The following is a 20104-nucleotide window of genomic DNA, read 5'->3' as shown; positions in this document are numbered from 1 at the left end:
CAACTTAAACAGCTTCCATTCAGAGTTTTGATGGAGAAAAGTCTTTCCCATATTTTCTTCTTACATCAGCTAATTAAATATTAACAGTCTACCCTGTGCCAGTGTGCTGGGTTCCAGATACACACTGGTGAACAATGCTGACTTCTTTTTAAATCTCTATACTTTTTATTTCTTTTTTGTTTTTAGGTGCTATCGAGTCAGTTCCAACTCATGGCAACCCTGTGTACAACAGAATGAAACACTGCTGGGTCCTGCAGCATCCTCACAATCGTTGTTATGCTTGAGTCCGTTGTTGCATTTCATTTCGTTGAGGGTCTTGCTCTTTTTTGCGGGCCCTCCACTTTACCAAGCATGATGTCCTTCTCCAGGGACTAGTCCGCCTGATAACATGTCCAAAGTATGTGAGACGAAGTCTTATCATCCTTGCTTCTAAGGAGCATTCTGGCTGTACTACTTGCAAGACAGATTTGTTTGTTCTTTTGGAAGTCCATGGCATATTCAATATTCTTCGCCAACACCACAACTCAAAGGCATCAATTCTTCTTCGGTCTTCCTTATTCATTGTCCCGCTTTCGAATGCATATGAGGTGATTGACAACACCATGGCTTGGGTCAGGCGTGCCTTAGTCCTTATAGTGCTTTTAATCAGGGGAAGTTTTCAATATTTCACTATTGTCAGTAGATTCCTTGTAGTTACCTTATATAATATGAAAGAAGATTCCTCTAAGTATGGCGAGCATATTTACACAAGTGGGTGTTGAATTTCATCAAATTATTTTTCTGTGCTTATTGTGATGATAGTATGTTTTATCCTTTATTTTGTCAATGTAGTTAATTAAACTGATTTTTCAAATAAGAAAACAAAGTTGAATACTTGGAATAAGAACTTCTTGATAATAATATAATATGGTTACCTATTATTGATTGGTACTGTTTAGCATTTTTGTATGTGTATATGGGAGATACTAGCTTAGAAATTTACTTTCTGTTAACACTGTCAAATTTTGGAATCAATAGGGTATTGGTCTCGTAAAATCAGTTGGGAAGTGTTCTATTTGAGACAGAGTAAGTATAAAATTGATATTATCTTCTTTTAAACATTGGTAAAAATTCTTCTGTGAATCCATCTGGGCCAGGAGTTTTTGTTGTTGTTTTTAAGTCTTTCAGTTATCAGTGTAATTTCTTTAATGGACATTGGGCTATTTCATTTTTTAAAAAATTCTTTGTCAGTTTTGACAAGTTGTGTTTCTTAAGGAATTTGACCACTTTATACAGTGTCAACTTTACTGACGCAAAGCTGTTCATAATATTCTTTGAGTATCTTTTCAGTATTAGCAGAATCTATAGTGACACAATCTTTTCATTCATTTGTTCCACATGTATCTCACACTCTTTTTTAATTGTTGTTTTCTGTGCTTTAGTTTAGAACTTTCTATTGATTTGACTTCAAGTTTACTATTGCTTCCCTGTTTGTCTATTCTCCTACTAAATCTAGACAATTGAGTCTGATTTTCTCAATGTTTTTCATCTTTCATCTATTTAATCCATAATGCTCTATTTTGTTCAACATAACGGTCACAGTGATTTTAGATTCCTTGTATGCTAACTCTAATACCTGGTCAATGTGACTCAGATAATTTCAATATCGGAGTCCCTGTGAGTCTGCTTCTATAGCATTTTTTTTCTCATTTTTATCATCAATCACATTTTTTTCTGCCTCTTAGTATGTCTAATAATTTTTTTACTATAAGGCAGACATTGTGTATAATAGAACCGTGAAGGCTGAGATAGCCCTCTCCTCTGTTAGACAGATAAAATGAGAGGCTGCTTTCCTCAAACAATGTGGAACTTTTTTTTACAATTATAGTTAGATTCAGTACACCTCTGGCTTGTCAATGTCCTTTATGTATACCACTCTTCTGCTTTTAATTGATAACCTGGCAAGTCTCTCTCTTTCCATTCTTGAAAGACTAAAGGCATTTCAGTTATGCTTTTCTGATATTTTGACTTTAGTTCTTATTTTCATCCCGCTTTCCCTACCTCTGAAAGTTCAAACACTGCTAAAAATCCCAGTGGCTATATCATATGTGTGTTGAGGCAGGACCCTCTCCCTGTGGTGAGAATTCATCTCTGAAGTTGTCAAGATTACAGGAGAGTGCTCACTTTGGCAGCACATATACTAAAATTGGAAAGATACAGAGATTAGCATGGCCCTTGCTCAAGGAAAACACGCAAATTCATGAAGCATTCCATATTTTTATCGTTCATAGATTTTCTACTAGATTGTAAGCTCCATGAGCCGGATACCTTTCTTATCCCTAATTCCTGGCCAGAAGAAATATTAAAATAATAAGTGAAAAAAAAAAATGTTACAGCAGATTTTATTCTATCTTTAACATGGCCCTCCAGTATCCCCTGCATAGAGCTAGGGTGGAGAAATAGGAAAACTGGTTGCTTATCAGGATCCTTAAGTTTTTAGTTTGTCACCTCAGGTGTACATGAAAACCAAAGATTTATTGGTTTCTCATTCCCTCGATATATCTGTTTGGGCCAAATCTGATTCTCAGCAAATGTCTTCACGAAAGAAAAGTTCTGCTGACTTTTGTAAAAGATCTCTCTGGAATTCCAATTCATTTAGTCTGTTTCTTCTACCTTTATGTAATTTCTTTAAATTATGATTTTTATTAATTATCCAACTTATTCTTGTGGAACAAAGAATGCTAAATGACTTCAATGTCTTGCTATACTTTATGTAGAAGCAAAAGTCCTCTACCTGGATCTTAATAGCTGGGATTTCTCAGGGCTTCAGACTGAAGGCCCTCTTAGATGCCTTAGTTCTTTTACATTATCTCATCTTCATGACCCTCTTAAATTTATATTTCCAATCCAGATCTTTGAAGCTATAGATTGTTGTATAAAATGACTTACTTACCCTCTCAACTTAGATGTTACAAAACTATCACAGAACTTCTAAGACCAGAACTGACATCAGGGCTATTTTTCCTTGAACAGGTCTTCTTCCGTATCCTGGGGTATGATACTTTCAATAGTGTGAATTAGAATCATAGGAGTTATCCTTATCATTTCTTTCTACACAGCCCTCTATATCTAGTGCACTGCTCATTCTGATGATTTTACCATCTAAGCATCTCTTGAATCTATCCACTTTACTGTATCTCTATTGTTGCACTAGTACTGCTCAAATAGGGTGTTGCAGTTAACCTTAAAATTTTTCTTCCTCTCTTCGTTCTCGCCTTCCTCCAATTTATTCTTCACGAAAGGATCAACATTTTTTTTTCTTTTTGCAGAACTAAATCTAATTTTGTCACTTTCCTGCTTAAAACTTTTTGATGACTTCTCATTTATTATAAGATAGTCCGAAATCCTTACTAGTCTTTTAAAGCTTTATATGATTAGATCCCCACCTATATATCCACCTTTGTCTTGCAAGTCCCTGTCTTTCACATTCTATTTTCCATCCATAGTGGACCTTAGCTTCTTCTCATATCACAGCTTTCAAATATGTTTTTTCTTCCACTTGAAACACTGTTTGCTGCCCTACCTCTCCTGGATAACTTCTACTTATTTCTTAAATCTAGGTTTAATGTCACTTTCTTGGGAAAACCTTCATTAATTTTCCAAACTAAGGTTGACTCCTCTGTTATACATATTCATGGCCCTTTTTACTCCTCTTACATGTCACTTGCCTCATTTAAGAAGAGAATTATGGATATTTCCAACTGTTCAATAAATTAGCGTAATGAACCCCCGTATACTCAACACCCAGCATTAATGACTGACAACTTGTCAATCTTATTTCACCCACACTCACATGCAACTCCAAACCCCAGACTAGTTTAAAGCACATCCCAGACATCATATTATTTAATTGATAAATGTGTCAGTATGTATATAATTTGTAAGACTCTTTTAAAAAAATTCACGAACTATTTTCAAATCTAAAATTGTTAACAGTATTCAATGTTTACTTTGTAGAATCAAATATGTTCTTTCTCTCTCATTTGTTTGCATCAGAATAAAGCATTGTAATTGCTTAATATATCTAAGAAGACTTTTAATATATTGATTCCCCATACTACTTTCTGTAATTAGTATTTTTTTATCCTTTTTTTAAAACTGTGCTTCAGATGAAAGTTTACAGCCCAAGTTAATTTTTCATTCAAAAATTTATACACATATTGTTTTGTGACATTGGCTGCAATCCCCACAATGTGACAGCACATTCCCCCTTTCCACCCCATGTTCCCTGGGTCCATTCATCTAGTTCCTGTCCATTCCTGCCTTCTCATCCTGCTTTTGGACAGGAGCTGCCCATTTGGTCTCATATATTTGATTGAACTAAGAAGCATGTTCCTTACCTGTGTTATTTTTTGTTTTATAGGCCAGTGTAATCTTTGTCTGAAAAGTGAGCTTTGGGAATAGTTTCAGTTCTGGGTTAGCAGAGTGTCCAGGGGTGTAATTAATATTTTAAAGAAACCTAGCTTATTTGTCCTGTAAAGTCTCCCATGGTCTGAATTTTGCCAAATACATCTCCATGGTATAGTTTAAAAGGTCCCCTTTTCCTTTGTATTGTCTGTAAACTGGCAATTAGATTTAGAAGCTTGTTCGGATTCACATTCAGATTTTGGCAAGACATATATTATAGCCGGTCTTACGTACTTTCATTGGGAGATATATAATTTCCACTTATCTCTATTTTTGGAAGCACAATATTTGTTTATTATTTATATGTGCTATTATTCCTTTAATGCTAGTCTGTCCATTAGACTAAAATTCACTGTATACATAAAACAGTCATTTTTATTTACCACTGTACCCCAAGTGGCTAGCAAAGTACCAGGCACAAAGTTTATTTTCAGTACAAATTTAATTAAATGAATAAACAAGTACGTATTCTATAGGTTGTGTTGTTATGTATTTGGGTCTCCGAATTAATCTTGGTGAGCTGTATTAAGAGGCCTATGCCTGTCACTTCTTTGGCTGGCCTAAAAATTATGTCGCAACTTATGTTGATGAAGTCCTGATATGATTCTGAGTTCATATAATTGACCCCACATTTCATGTGTTTTAGAGACCTATAAGCTGATGAAGTTCCTTAAGGCATATCAATGTCTACCATTTTGTCCTTCCAGAAGCTAATTGTGGGAGTATGCTTCTCACCTACGTATTTTCTACCCACTCAAACTGCACCAAACATCTTTATTTAACTCTGCTGACTGCTAAGCTGACTAAAGTCAAGCCAACTGTGGCCCCTTGGAAATAAGTTTCTGATGTGAGCAACTACATTTTGGTGTAGAGGTTAGTAAGCTCATTTAAGTCTAAAGGTATATTTCTCCTTTATTCAGCAGATACAGATAATTTCTATAAATTCAGATTCAAGTAAAGTTTTTGTGTTTTTGTTGCTTTTACTTTATTTTCTGTTATTTGAGCCACAGACTGTCAACTTACACAAACCTAATTATTTTCTAACCTCCAATTGGAAATAATTTATACTTTTTGCCTTCATTCGCTCAGCCTTCAATAGAAGATCCAAATGCAAAACAGGCCTAGTACATACAATTTTAGGGCAATTCCACAATAAGTTGATAAGTCATGCAAGCAGAACTCATTCATCAAAAATACATTTACTTAAATCAAATTTGCTTTGTGTGCAGGGGGTAGTGGGTTGGTTAGCCAGCTCTTACTAAATAAGTTATTGAGCCTAGATTTCTTTGAAATGTAATATAAAAGCAGCCTATAGTAAAATTAAATAAAATCTCTATTTCTGGGCATAGTACATTGGAGGAAACGTGATTATAGCTCATCATCATATCATAAATGCTGAATTCGATCTGTCTGTGTATTTCAAAATAGATATAATAAACAGAGTTGAATGCATATTTTGTTATAATTCTTGATTTAAAAATGGTTGGTATGCTTGACTCCTGCCCACACCTCCTTTCTAGGTCTTTCTGCTACTGATAAATAGAAAATAATAATAATTTCACATGATGGAGACAAAGCCTTTAGTATTGACCTGAGTTCCTGACCAAACTTCCAGTATCTGAGATAATACCACTTTTATCCCTTTCTCCAAAGTGCTCTGCATTCAAGTGAAAATATAATTCCTAGATTTATAAATCACAGTGTCTCTGTAAATACTCAAGAGCCAATATATGTCCTGATTTGAAATAATGGATAGTAATAAGGGCAGGTCTACATTTCGGTCTGTGAACTGGTTATTTAAATAGTGTTCAGACAATTAGATGTGGACATTCCTTATGTACAGTGGCTAGGTGAATGGGCTTCAGAGGTGGGCTACTCCACCTTACATACTGGTCCACTCACTTCCTAGCTGGATGAACTTGGACCAGTAAGTTACCTTTCTATGCCTCAATTTCTTTATTTTAAAATGGAAATTATGTGTAATCTCTCCATATAACCCAATAATCGTTTAACAATTTTGAGGTAGGTATTTGGCAAGCTTGGCTAATATTGTTCTACCATGTTGCTTGATTAGGATCTGTGCCCTGAAGAAGTTCAGCCAACAAAACGTATTTTAAGTCAGAAAGAGTGAGAAAGTTTATTTAGGAGGCGTCCACCAGGAGTCTGACAGCAACGCAGGCTGTCTCTATGGAGTCTCAAAAGGCATTTTTACATTAGAGCTTATATATGATTTTTACAAAGGTTAGAATTGTCTTTGTATCCTGCAGATGGCATGGCCGGATGAGTTGTTAATTACAAGGTAATTACAAGATACTCTTTATCAGACTAAAGAGATACATGCTGGACATCTCCTTATCAGGCTAAATATATACATGTCAGGCATCTGGGCTCTAATCTTCCTGTGGGGGATCGTAAGGCATAGGTGGCTGGACAAAACAAAACAAAGTCATTAACAAAGGTATGCAGAAAGGAGAGGGCCGGCAAAAAAGAAAAAAAGAACTTATAGGTTCATCATGGTGTTAGTTATGTCAAGCTCTCAGTTGCCCATTTTGAAAAGGAGAAAACATGCTGGGAGTATTAGGATCACAACCAGCTTAAAACACAATTAAGAGCAATGTTATATTTCAGCCTGAAGTTTCCCTGAGAGTGTTCCCTGCAGACTTCTAACTATGGGAGCATGATTGAGTCAGGGCCTTGGCTGCTGCACTCTGAAATCCAGCACTGTGTTCGTGAAGAGGCCACACTTCCCGAGGACTGCTCCCGGCTACAGACAGAGCAGGGATATGAAGGCAGACTCGTTCCTGGGAAGCATGAGGCTGTCCAACTGCTGCCTTTAGCTCAAGGACTCACAGAAGGCCTTGTTGGACCTTCTTCGGACTGTTCAGCAATCCAGGCCACTTCCACCCAACCTTTCCCCTCCTTCCTCCTTCACTCAGGGACAGAGTTGTGCCGTCATCTGACAGATCTCTCAGCCTTACCTGGCTCCCTCCCTGGTATCCCATTTGTTTGTTTGCTTCTCTAAAATCATTGCATATTTTGTCTGGTCTTAGTGCCTGCCTCACGGAGGACTAACATGTAGCCCAACTCCCCCTTCTCAGCTGAAATTATTGGTGCTTCCTCTTTTCAGGTCCTGCCCTGCCTATTGCCTGGGACACACCTGACCAGAAGGTTTGACAACAGTTTCCCAGCACAGCAAATCATAGGGTCTGGAATGAGTCTTGGTGTCATAGACCTGGCATCAGTTGTGTGGCCTGGACTCTAGAGTGCCACTCAAATCAACAACAGCTTTCTTCCATATTGGTTTGGTGTATATGCTTCTCTCTCCCTCTTGCCTTCTCTGCTCTGTACCTAGATACTATTGAAAACAAAGTCTGGCTCTGAATCCTGGCCTACTTGGCTGATCTTTAACATGCTACTTAGCTTTGCCATCACTCCTTTATGCATAAGTGAATTCTGTTCCTGAATCACTAGCCACAAGCTGACACCTTGTTGTAAATGGACTGATTGCCCAGAGCCATGACACTTGTTCCCCTTTTGTCATGAGCACCTCCTGTGATTTCTAGATTAAATCTCTATGAATATCAGGACACTTTTAAGTAGACTTACATATTGTGTATTGCCAAAAAAGCCACTTGGATCTCCCCCTAAACAACTCTCAAAAAATCAAGAATAAACTAGGCTACTGGAAATTAAAGAAGAGAGGGTAAAAGCCCTTTAAAAATAATAGTATTTAACATCAGTAACGTGCTAGTAAACCTACCTATGAACACAGTTCTTTTATTAATTATGGAGATGTTGGTGAGAATATTGTCTTTATGAAAACTGATGGGTGAATTTTCACTACATTTCTACTATGATACCTGCTGCTATTTTTCCTTATCAATTGTTTGTCTTATTTTTTCTAAACCCTATAAATTTTGTAACTGTTCATATTTTTCTCTTTGCTTTGGCTTCCAGGCAACTCTCAAACAAATTTGCAGCCTATCATTAACATAAGAATTTTGAAAACCTGCAAATCTTACCTTGGACTTTGGCTTATTTATTCAACTTTCATAGTTTCTATCATCAAATTCCCTCGCTTCCTACTTAGGACATTTAGAAATACAGCCTTTAAGATGTCTTGTTTTGTTTAAATAGACACAGTCAATATCTTCTTTTTCTCCAAAACTATTAATTTTATTTATTTTAACATCTTTGACCATTTTTTCTCTTTTGTCTATTTCTTTAAGAATCATTTTGTTTTCTGTTCATTAAGTTCTGTTTTTTGTTCATGATTCTCACTATCTTCCATGCTTGGTGATTCTTGGTCACTTGATCACTTCTAGAATAGTATTCTTGTTCAGTATCTCCAGTTGCTTTTCTGATTTCTTCTGCTATCATTCAGACATTCCTTATTTTCTGGTCTAGAAATATGAGTAATTGCTTTTTTTCAGAATTGTCATTTCCTGAAATACCATAAGATTTGAGAGAGATGAGTTTAAGGCGCCTGTGGGTTCAGTCTGTCATCTTGATTCCATTTCCTTTACACACTGATTTTCTGACTCATTGTACAGTTGGAAGGAGTTTATTACTTGAGAATGTGAGAGATTCAAAAAATAAGCCTCAGAGCCATCTAAGGGCTTTGAAAGAAGCAAAATATGAAGAGGCCCAATTGTTTTAGCCAATGGACCAACCTCTGGATGCGCAGAAGTGTTAAATAAGAAACCCAGGGAGCAGGAAGCGAGGGTAGCAGGTGCAACCTAGAAATAGGTTTGGTTACCTGCATCTGACTCTTAGGGGTCAGTGCAGTGTTGTGAATGGTCAAACCAGTTATTCGTAAAGAGTAAGTAGTAGCTGACATTAGCCCCTGAGACCTACCTGTTACCCTGTGAGAACTCAGGGAAAAACCTCATTGCCATCACTCTCTCTTCTCTTTGCAGATGCTTTAGTTGCTCTCATCAGATATGCCCCACATTGCTGATCTGAAGTGTGCTCTCTCAGAGGGCAAGCAGGCATCATGCTTAGACCCGATCGCTATGAGAAATACTGATGAGATTTGTCTTTTCCAAACTGGAGAGATAATGGAGAGTTTCTGTTTTTCCAAAAAATAGACTGGCAGTTGGCTTCTTAGAGGCTTTTTCAGTGTGTCTAGTGAAGACTTCTTGAAGAGGTAGAGGGTCTTCAAGGTATTGGGTTAGCCAAAGCAAAGATTTTATTAGAGATAAAATAATAATTATTTCATAAACAGGGTGACTCATAAAATAATCTGTGTGAAGCCCAAAGCTCAGCTCATGGTAAGTTCTCAATGTTTTCACATTTTTGTTTTGTTTTAAACATCATGTGTTTTGTTAGATCGTTTGAATTGTCAAATGGCTCATTATCTCCTTTCCACAATAGATGGTGTCTTCTGAGGCGAGTCTTTAAACTCAAACACATCTCTACAGTGAGTGGGCTGTGATTTTTGTATTAGACAAAATAGCAGCACCACACTTCTCTTTAATAATGTTAAGGTGGAGATAAGATTATTCCTTTCAAATGACCCTCTGGCTTCAGTCTGTCAAAAGTAGCTAAAGTATGGGGAATTTGAAACCATATTCTTAATCACTGAAATAATTAATATGATCTTGATATAATCCTTTGCAATTTCTAGAACTTCAATACATGTGAGAAATAAATTCTTTTCTGGGAAATGAAAATTAAAGGGTTTAAGAAAATCTCCCTCAAAAGTGAAACCAAGAGACCACACTTTATATTGTATGAGAGACTTGAATTTTGTCAATTTGTGGACACAATTAAGGCACACATGTGCATTATGTGTTTCATTTTTAGGCCTGGTAGAACACCGGTTCCTCTCATTTTTTTTCCCCTACATACTTCCATTTCTGTTCACTTGTATGACAAAGATCAAGGCATTAATTAAAAAAAAAAAAAGCTTTGTTTTTTAAATAAAACTATTTGTGAAAGGACATGGATATAAATATGCCTAAATACTGATATATTTTCTTAGTAGCTTTTCCACTGGCTATTATATAGCATAATTAAAACATATTTTGAGAAATTATAAAAGAGCTTCCTCCTCTTTAGAAGTATATTTTAAATCAGTTTTTAATACTACCTTTATCTTCTTTTGTTTCTTATTTGAAATGAGTCATCACAATTAAAAGTAAATGTGGCTATAGTGTAACATCCTGATGTCTTTGAGCTGTAAAGAAAATGTTCCCCACTGTGAGCTCACCAAGGAAACTCCTGTTGTCTTCTGTCTTCCCTTGTCTTCTCTCCTGTATAGGCTGGCTATGATCCTCACAGGTATTCTCTGCCCTAGCATTTTAGGAAGTCTCTTTCTGAGATGTCCTCCTAGAATCCATTGAGAGAAGCATTGTTCTAAAATGTCCTAACAAGGAGTCTATGATTTATACTAAATTCAATTTAAAAGATATAATGAATTAAATGTAGCTATGTTTATTTTTTTAATAGATAATACATTTACATTGTTGAAGGTTCAGTAGGTACAAGGTTATAAAGTGAAAATTCTCCCTTTTGCTCCTTATTTCCAGTTCCTTAGGGGGAACCAGTGTTATTAGTTTCCTTTGTATCCTTCAGCAGATAACCTTTCTCCCCTACTTTTAGAGAAATGTATACTGATTTTTTTTCCAGTTAACAATATATTTTGGAGATAACTTCATAACACTGTATAGAACAACTCTTCCATTGTATAGACATGTAATAATTCTTCTAGTCCTACTAATGTGCATTTCTATCTTTTCTAAACTTTGTTATTATGCATAGCAGGAAGGAAAAATTAATCTGGAAATGTAACAAAGTTTGGGGTAGTCTTGGATCCTAGCCATGGGAAGATGAGGGGAGAATCACAGAGACCAGGAAGAGCAAAAACTATGTTTATAAATCATGACCAAATCTGGCTGATCCTGAAACATGCAAATATAGTGCATACTGCAGACAGCCCAGATAAGGATGAAAGAACTGATCTGAGATTTGAGCTGCCCAAAAGACTGTTTAAGGTTCAGTCCAACCCACCCAATTTATTGCCTATTATACATACATACACACACACAGTTCAAAGGAATATAAAATAATAAATACATAATATTTACAATGTGTATAATACACTACAAGATTACTGCACACATAAAGGAAGAGAAGAATGTACCTCATTCTCAAGAGAAAAGACAATCAGCAGATAGTGACCATGAGATGAGCAAGATGCTGGAATTAGCCAAAAGGACTAGAAAAGGCTAGAGCCCTGGTGGTGCAGTGGTTAAGAGCGCTGCTGCTAACCAAAGAGTCAGCAGTTGCAATCCACCAGATGCTCCTTGGAAGCCTTATGTGACAGTTCTACTCTATCTTATAGGGTCGCTGTGAGTCGGAATTGGCTTGACAGCAACGGGTTTGGTTTTGGTTGCTTTACTATAAATGTACTCATGGAAATAAAAAAAATATAAGAGATGAAAAGTTAGGAAATCTCAACAGACAAATAGAAACTGTAAAAAAAAGAACCCAATTTAAAAACCTAGAGATGAAAAATAAAATACATAAAATTAAAACATACTGGATGGGGATAATTTCATACATGTAACAAAAAGGAAGGAGTCAAAAATCTGACACATAGATTTAAATTATCCAATTATCCAATATGAAGAACAGATAGGGAAAATATAAAAAAAGGTCAAAGACTCACAGTCCCTTAACAAAATGTCAAATTGTATAAGTTATATGTGATCTGAATCTCAAAGGGAGAGGAGAGAAAGAGACAGAAAATATATTTGAAGAAATAGTGTGTGAAATTTTCATAAATTAAAGAAAGACATAGGTTTACGGATGCAAAAAGCTCAGTAAAACCCAAACATCATAGTCAGACTTTTGAAAAATGAACCCATAAAGAAAATCTTGAAAATGGCCATATAAAAATTGCACATTACATGTACGATGACTTGAATAACTGCTGACCTCTCATTACTCATATACTGTGGAGGCCAGGTGACAGTGGAACAACCACTTTAAAGTAGTGAGGAAAAAATATATATATATGGCATTTCTGATTTGTATATCCAGCAAAAATATTCTTTTAAGAGTGAAGATGAAATAAAGATATTTTCAGATAAAGATGTATCTATGGCAATGTGTTGCCAGCACATCTGCAGTATATAAGTCTTAAGGAAAGTTACTCAGGTGGAAGAGTCACAATATCAAAGGGTAGCTCAGTTCTCTAGAAAATAAATGAAGAACATTAAATATGGTAACCATAACAGGATATATTATTTTCTCCTAAACTATACAGGATATTTAAAACAAATATTAAAACATGGACTTGGATGTAGACACTACAGAAGAATGGATTGGAAAGTTAAAGGACTTATATGGTTGCAAAGTATATGCATGTTACTTAAAGCGGTATAATTTTAACTCTAAGCAAACTGTGAAGAGTTAAATGAAAATTTGTTGTATGCCCTAGAGTAATTATTTTTAAAATAGTGTAAATTAGCATGAATATAAACCAACAGATAAATTTAAATGAAATTCTAACAATTATTCAAATAATCAATAAAGGTTAAGAAAGGGGAAACAGATGAAAAAAGAAACACATAGGACACAGAAAACATATAGTAAGTAGAAATAATAGTAACTCATTCAATCAGATCAAAATTTGCATTAAATGCTAATGATATAAACATCAGATGATGTAATGATATAAACATTTAGTTAAGTAGCAGAGATTATCGGAATGACAGAAAAGACCCAATGCTGGGCTGTTTACAAATGATATGCTTTAAATAGAAAGACACAAGTAGATTGAAGGTAAATAAATAGAAAGTTATACTATGAAAAGTATAAATAAAAGAAGTCTGAAGAAGCTATATTAATGACAAGTGAAAAAGCCTTCAAAAGAAAGAGTACTAGCAGAGATAAAAAGGGATACACCATAATAATAAAAACATGAATTATTCAATAAGAAAATCATAAATGTGCTTAATAATGGAACTTCACATACATAGGGCAATTACTGACTGATTTAAAGGAGAAATAAACATTTACAATCATAAATGGAGATGTTAAACCCCACTCCTCTGTTATTTATGGAATAACTAGAAGGAAAGGAAAAAAAAAGTAAAGACATGGATTATCTGAACAACACTGTCAACCACCTTGAACTAACTGATATTTATAGAACAGTACACTCAACATGTGACAAAGTGAATCTATCATTTAAGATATTATGATCTTTATGTATTGAAATTTAATTTTTTAATAATTTCCATTTCTCTGCTCAATTTTACCATCTATTCATTCATAATTGCCTTGTTTTCCTTTAAATCCTTGAGCATCTTAATGATAGCTGTTTCAAATTTGTTATATCCTAATTACAATGTCTATGTCTATGTCTTGATTGCTATTTCTCCTGGTTATATGTAATACTTTCTTGCCTTTTTACATTGTTTAATAGTTTAGAAAATATTTTATGTTGGAAATTGTGGATACTACATTGTTGAGATTCAGTGTGTTAGATATTTTTTAAAAATGTGTTTTATTCTTACACTTAGTTATGTTTCAGATCAGCTTAATCCTGTCCAAGCTTGGCCTTAGGCTTTATTATGTTGGGGCTAAGTAGCCCTTACTCTAGAGCTGGAATATCTCTCCTTTTTAATGTCTGGCCTTTGTGTATTCTTAATTCATAGACTGAGGTGGGCAGTGAGAGTGTTCTATCTACTCAGAACACCAACATCTCCCAGCACTGTACTGCCTCACAGTCCCTGACTCCAATCCCCAGCAGCTGTTTTCTTCCCCACAGATTTTCACTCTGCACATGTCAGCAAAGTGTTAGGCCAAAGTCTCAAGGGGAACTTGATTCAGAATTTCCCAAAGTCCTTCTCAGTTAAAATACTTCTTCTCTGGTACCCTGCCCCATAAATTACAATTGCCTCTGCAGCCTCAAATACCATTTCTGTTCCTTCCATTCACTGAGATGAAAATGAACGAATGGAGGTTCTTGAATTTCTCTGTGCTATCATATGAAGACTGTCTCTGTGTGGAAAGTCAGGGTGAACATGGAACTCATCTTCCAGGTTTCCTTTGCTCAAAGATCACAGTACTGTGTTTTCTGTTGTCCCACATCTAAAAACAGCTGTTTTATTTATTTTTTTCCAGTTTTGTAATTGTTTAAAGGACATTAAGTCTGATACCGGTTGCTGTGTCATGGCTAGGACTGGAAATCTAGATCAGCAATTTGAAGTGGAGAAAAAAAGTAAAAACAAAAACAAACTCTATTGAATAAGTTCCAGCTTTCCATTGCTTAAGGAAAGACAAATATGACATGTTGGAATAATAATGCAACAGATAAGGGAACAGCCGTCTCTCTTCTTCTCCTTGTCATGTTTATGCCTGAAATCTTTCTATAGTCATTGTTTTAGTAATGGTATTGAACTAACAATCAAGCTGGTGAAAGCTGAAAGCCTACATATCTAAAATAAAAAAAATAAATAAAGGAAAAACATCTATGATTAGGAAAAGATTTGTTTACTCTGTTTTTCAGTGTAGTATATCATGGAATTCAATTGAACATGGATGGCATTGTTTTATGATTGAAAGCAAGGGGATCTATCAGAATGTCAGTTCAACCAAAATACCCTATCACCAAAGAAGACACAAGGGATTAGAGGTTAGTGGAGAAAATCCCCATTCCATGTAGATTGTGTTATTGTGATCAAAGTTATGTTTTCTGAGGACTATACTTCTTGGAGGATTTAGCTTCAAGAAATTCACAAGATATGTAAGGCTGTGCATTTAAAGTTAAAAAAAGAAATAAACTCTTTTAACCATATTATGGACCAGTTTCATAGTTTTTTGATAGAAAGATTTTGAATTTTATCAGAAGTTAGAGACTGGGGGGACAGATTAGAGTTCCTAACTCAAGTCATGATTTAGAGGAATTTGATCCATTCTTGATCATCATTAGGACCTTAATAAAGAAAACAGTCTCACTGTTGGAATGCATAAAGAACGAAGTGAAAGGAAGGTAAAGATAGAGTGTGTGGCTTCATGGGACAGGGCTGAAGTTCATAGTCTGTAACTCTAGGGAAATCATTTTATATTAGAACTCTGATGTATGAAATTGTTAGGATTTGAGGGTCGCACTATGAATTTAGGTCTTAGAAGGACTTGAGGGTTCATGCCCTCTAACCTTCTTATTTATACAGAGCATACATGCACGTAGAAGTACAATGAACATGTCAACCCAGGTAGTAAATGGGCTTGCATTCCAGACTGGAATTTGTTGGAGGTCTTTGAAATTGCTGATGGGGAATTAAAAAAAAAAAAATCCCGTTGCCATCCAGTCAATTCCGACTCATAGAAACCTATGTTAGTAATGACCAAAGCTAGGTTCTGGGTAGACTGAGCAGATCACAGAGACCTTAGCTGCTAAGAAATAAGATGCCTCCATTTCTAAGGAGAGAATCTTGGAAAACTATTTATTTTTCTTCTAAACAGTGGAGAATATTTTTGCAAGTTAGTGGTCTCTGTTCAGATGACCTCTCTTGGATATATTTTTTCTGATTTTGATTATTCCACTTTGAAAAATACTGTCATATTTCAAAATTACAAATGTAGCTATTGTTTACTCAGCAATCCTACATCTAATATTTTTTCCTCTTCAAATGATATGTGTACAAGGTTATTCACTACAGTGTTGTTTATAACACCAAAAGACTGGAAATATGTTTATCAATACAGTATTTGTTAAATAAATTATGGTTTATTCAAATGTTACAATACTATACCCTTGTTAGAAAAACAGAAAATCTCTCCATGCACTGAAAAATGCTTGTTTTTTATTTCTCCAGGGTATATTGTTAAATGAAAGAATAAAGTACAGAAAGTTGTGTAGCGTGCTATCTTTTTTTTCTTTTGAGAAAGAAGAACTGAGATTTTTAATTCATAAACATGAATTTGCATAAAGAAACATCAGAGGGGTCCAGAAAAACGAATAGCATTGGTTAAACTATGACAGAAAAGTATAAACTGGGTAGATAAAGGAAAGACATGGGAGAAAGACATTTTGCTGTATCATTTTTTAAAACCTTCAGAATATACTCATTAGTCAAATATTATATATAAAGATGTTGGTGGGGAGAATCCATCAGACAGGGGTTGGAGTTGTTTGTGAGGCTGGGCTCTGATCCACAGATCAACACAGAGTCTCAGAAGGAAGAGGTCTAGGAGCGTGTGCATCCATGCATACTGCAGCCTGCGTACAGCCACTAATCCTCTTAAATCCCTTCAGCAGAGTCTGTCTCATTTCTGCTCCAAACTACCAGGGGAAGCCAGTTGTTCTCTTGTAGCAGAACTTGTGCCACCAGTGATGATCTGACTGTGGTGAAATGGGATGTGCTTACTTAACCAAAATGTCGTTGTCATGATGGATTCCCCTATGCCCAGCTCTCCTAATTCCAGGGAGTGGACAAGTCAGTGCCAGGCAGTGCCCAGAGCTCAGCAGACACTTGCATGCAATGTCAGAGAGCCTCCCCTACACTGTGTATGATGGCAATGAGAAGGAGAAGATGTCACCATCGTTTAGCACTGCCATTGATAATTCAGAAATCATGCCCTTATCTCCCCTCTGTAGATACCACTTGATACCTGTTTGCCTTTTTTTTCTTCCCTCTCAACTGCCTTACATTGGAGAGATGTGTATGAATGTGTGTTCATGTTTATGAAGAGAAGTATATGATGACGGTCATCCAAATTTCATTAAAATTTATAGAGACTCTATCAAGCATTTAGTGCTATTTTTTGTATTTTTTTCCAGTTGTCATTGAGTTGGTTCCAACTCATGATGACTCCATGTGTGTCAGAGTAGAACTGTGCGCCATACAGTTTTCGAGCGTTGATTTTTCAGAAGTAAGTCACCAGGCCTTTCTTTCAAAGTACCTCTGGGTGGACTCGAATCTCCAACCTCTTGGTTTCCAGCTGAGTGCATTAATCATTTGCACCATTCAGGGATTCTTCTGTTTTACAGAGGAGGAATTGAGGCTCATTTGCCTATAGCCACCTGGCTAATAATTGATCAAGCTAAGAATCAGTCCCAGCAACTCTAATTAGAGCTCATGATCTTAACCACTGTATTTCCCTATTGCTTCCAGTGAAGGCCTGGCATTCTACAGACTCTAGTAATACCAATCATATTCCACATGGTCAGTTCTCACCTCCTGAGCCAGTCCTGCAGACACTGAGTAATGGGATAGCGTTTACCTGACCAAATACGGGGTCTCTGATTAACTTAGCTTGGCTCCTGCTCTTGGAACACATAGAATCATCACTCTCCTTGTTCTTAGTTAAGCCTAGGACAAAATGTTGGGAAAAGTATTGGCGACTTTTATCATCAAATGCATTCAGATTCTTCTCTGCAATGCTAGTTGCAGTAGAAGATGGGAGGAGACATTTTGATTTTCAGAGACTGATATGGGGATGGAGGAGGAGAAATGGAGCTAACAAGGCTTTTATCTTTATTTATTTTTAACAATTCATTTTGAGAAAAATAATTTTCACTTGACAACTGGAGTAGAGAGAACCCATACATGTTCTGGATTAGTTACCTATTCCCCACAACACCTTCCCACCTCCGGTGGCTGGAAATTACAAGATGCTGATTGCCAGGTCTCAGTGCTTTCCCAAGGGCCCAGATTAAACAGAAACATCAAGATCAGCATATATTGCTGTCTTTGCTTATTTTTTATGTTTGTTCATTTGTTTGTTTTGAGTTTGAGTAGTGTATTTGTAGAGCAGTTGACTACCATTAAAAAGTTTGCTCACCATCTTTCAAACAGTAGGGTTGGAGGAAGCTTCAAAAATCACATCATCCTTCCTAGAGCTGAAAACACTTCGGGGAAGGGAGAGGCCAGTGTGAGCTTTTGATGTAGAAAGAAAATGGAAGGGGGCCGCTATTGTCTACTCTCCAGTTCTGACTTTATTGCCTGGCTTCGACATTCAGTTCAGGACGGGAAAATGCAGAGCCATACACCCAACCATCATAGAGCAGAAATCCCAAGCAAGGGGCTTGAGCTGCTGCATATTCATGAATGCAAATCAGGCCCCATGGCTACAGCACTTGGCTCTGAGATTTCAAATCTGGGTATTAACAGAGATTCCTATAAGTTTCTATGAATATTAACTGGGAGGGGGATGGCAAACAGGCAGTGAGAGCATGTAGAAACTTCTCTTCCAAGCTGTTAGAAAAGTGCATGTTTCTGGTGAGAAGATACTCCCTCTTCCCTTTCAATCCTTTTGTGGTCTGGGGAAGTGCAGGACTTCAGCAGTGAAAGAGGACTGGGGAGTCCTGGGTCATGGACTCTTGCAGAGTCATAGCACCCATAGACTGCGAGGTCCATGAGGGCAGGGACAGTGGCTATTACTACTGTCTCCCCAGCTGCAACAATGGGCTCAAATATGCTGACAGTTGGAGAATGGTGCAGTACTGGTCATCCTTTAGTTCTGTCATACGTAAGATCTCTGAGTTGGAGCCAATTTGACAGCAACTAACAGCAAACTCAGCTGCTAGCGCAGTGTCTGGCTGCCTGTATTAGTCATCTATTGCTGATTACCAAATTGCTCCAAAAGTTCGTGGCTTAAAACGTCATTTATTATCTCACAGTTTCTGTGTGTTAGAACCTAAGTGCAGCTTAGTGGGGTCCACTGGCTCTGGGTCTCTCATAAGGCTACAGTCACCTCAAGGCTTAACTGAGAACAATCCACATTCTAGCTCACTCACATGGTTGTTGGCAGGATTCAGTTGCTTGGGAGCTATTGGTGAGAGGCCTTGTGGGCCTCTCCCTAGAGTATTTCACAACATGGAGACTTCCTTCATCAGAGGGAGCAGGCAAGAGTTCTTCTGTAGTCAAGGTGGAGTGCAGGAGGTGACAAGTGTCATTTAGCAAAGCAACATTACAACCCTAGAGGAAAATTTGGAAAAAATAAACAAAAAATCCCCAAACTCCTTGACTTTAATTTTAACCTGGCTCCTGGCTGAAAGTTTAGCTGGGCTAGTAAGGCTGTGATGCCAGATGCTATGCTACTGGTATTTCAAATAACAACATGGTAACCCATGGTGGGCAGGTTTCAGCAGAGCTTGCAGACTAAGACAGACTTGGAGAAAGGATTTGGCAATCTACTTCTAAAAATTAGCCAATGAAAACCTTATAGACAACATAATAGCTGCAACAATGGGCTCAAACATACCAACAATTGTGAGGATGCGGCGGGACTGGGCAACATTTTGTTCTGTTGTACATAAGGTTGCCATGAGTTGGAGCTGACTCAATGGCAACTAACAACAGCAAGGGTAGAGTCTGGTTTGTACCAAAGACATTCTTTCAGTCTTTTCCAGTATACGACCGTTTATGTGATCTCTAGTTCCTGTTTGATGCAGTAGGTAAGGTTGATGACATAATAATAACTATTACTGTTTTAGTTACTACTGTAACTATTAGTGTTCAAAACTTTAATACTTATGTCAAACCTGGCTTATGATTTTATATACACTATCTCATTGAAACCCTCACAGCCATCCTATGAAGTGGGCACTGTTCTTTGTCCCTCTTAAAGAGCAAGAAGCTGGGGCTTAGAGAGGGAGAGTGACTCCCGAGGACACAACGCTGGCCAGAGTTCAGTT

At 36.7% G+C, this 20104-nt stretch overlaps 1 non-coding gene across 1 annotated transcript; it reads left to right on the top strand.

Moving 5' to 3' along the window:
- The first annotated feature begins 2155 nt into the window (after nt 1–2155).
- On the top strand, nt 2156–2259 carry LOC111822444 (U6 spliceosomal RNA). Its single transcript, XR_002825706.1, has one exon. It is a non-coding gene; the product is annotated as a U6 spliceosomal RNA (small nuclear RNA).
- The last annotated feature ends 17845 nt before the right edge of the window (nt 2260–20104 follow it).

Source organism: Trichechus manatus, unplaced genomic scaffold, assembly GCF_000243295.1.
Source record: "Trichechus manatus latirostris isolate Lorelei unplaced genomic scaffold, TriManLat1.0 scaffold00007, whole genome shotgun sequence".
NCBI classification, from domain to species: domain Eukaryota; kingdom Metazoa; phylum Chordata; class Mammalia; order Sirenia; family Trichechidae; genus Trichechus; species Trichechus manatus.
Note: the sequence above shows the minus strand (reverse complement) of the source record. Positions and strands in the feature narration are given on the sequence as shown.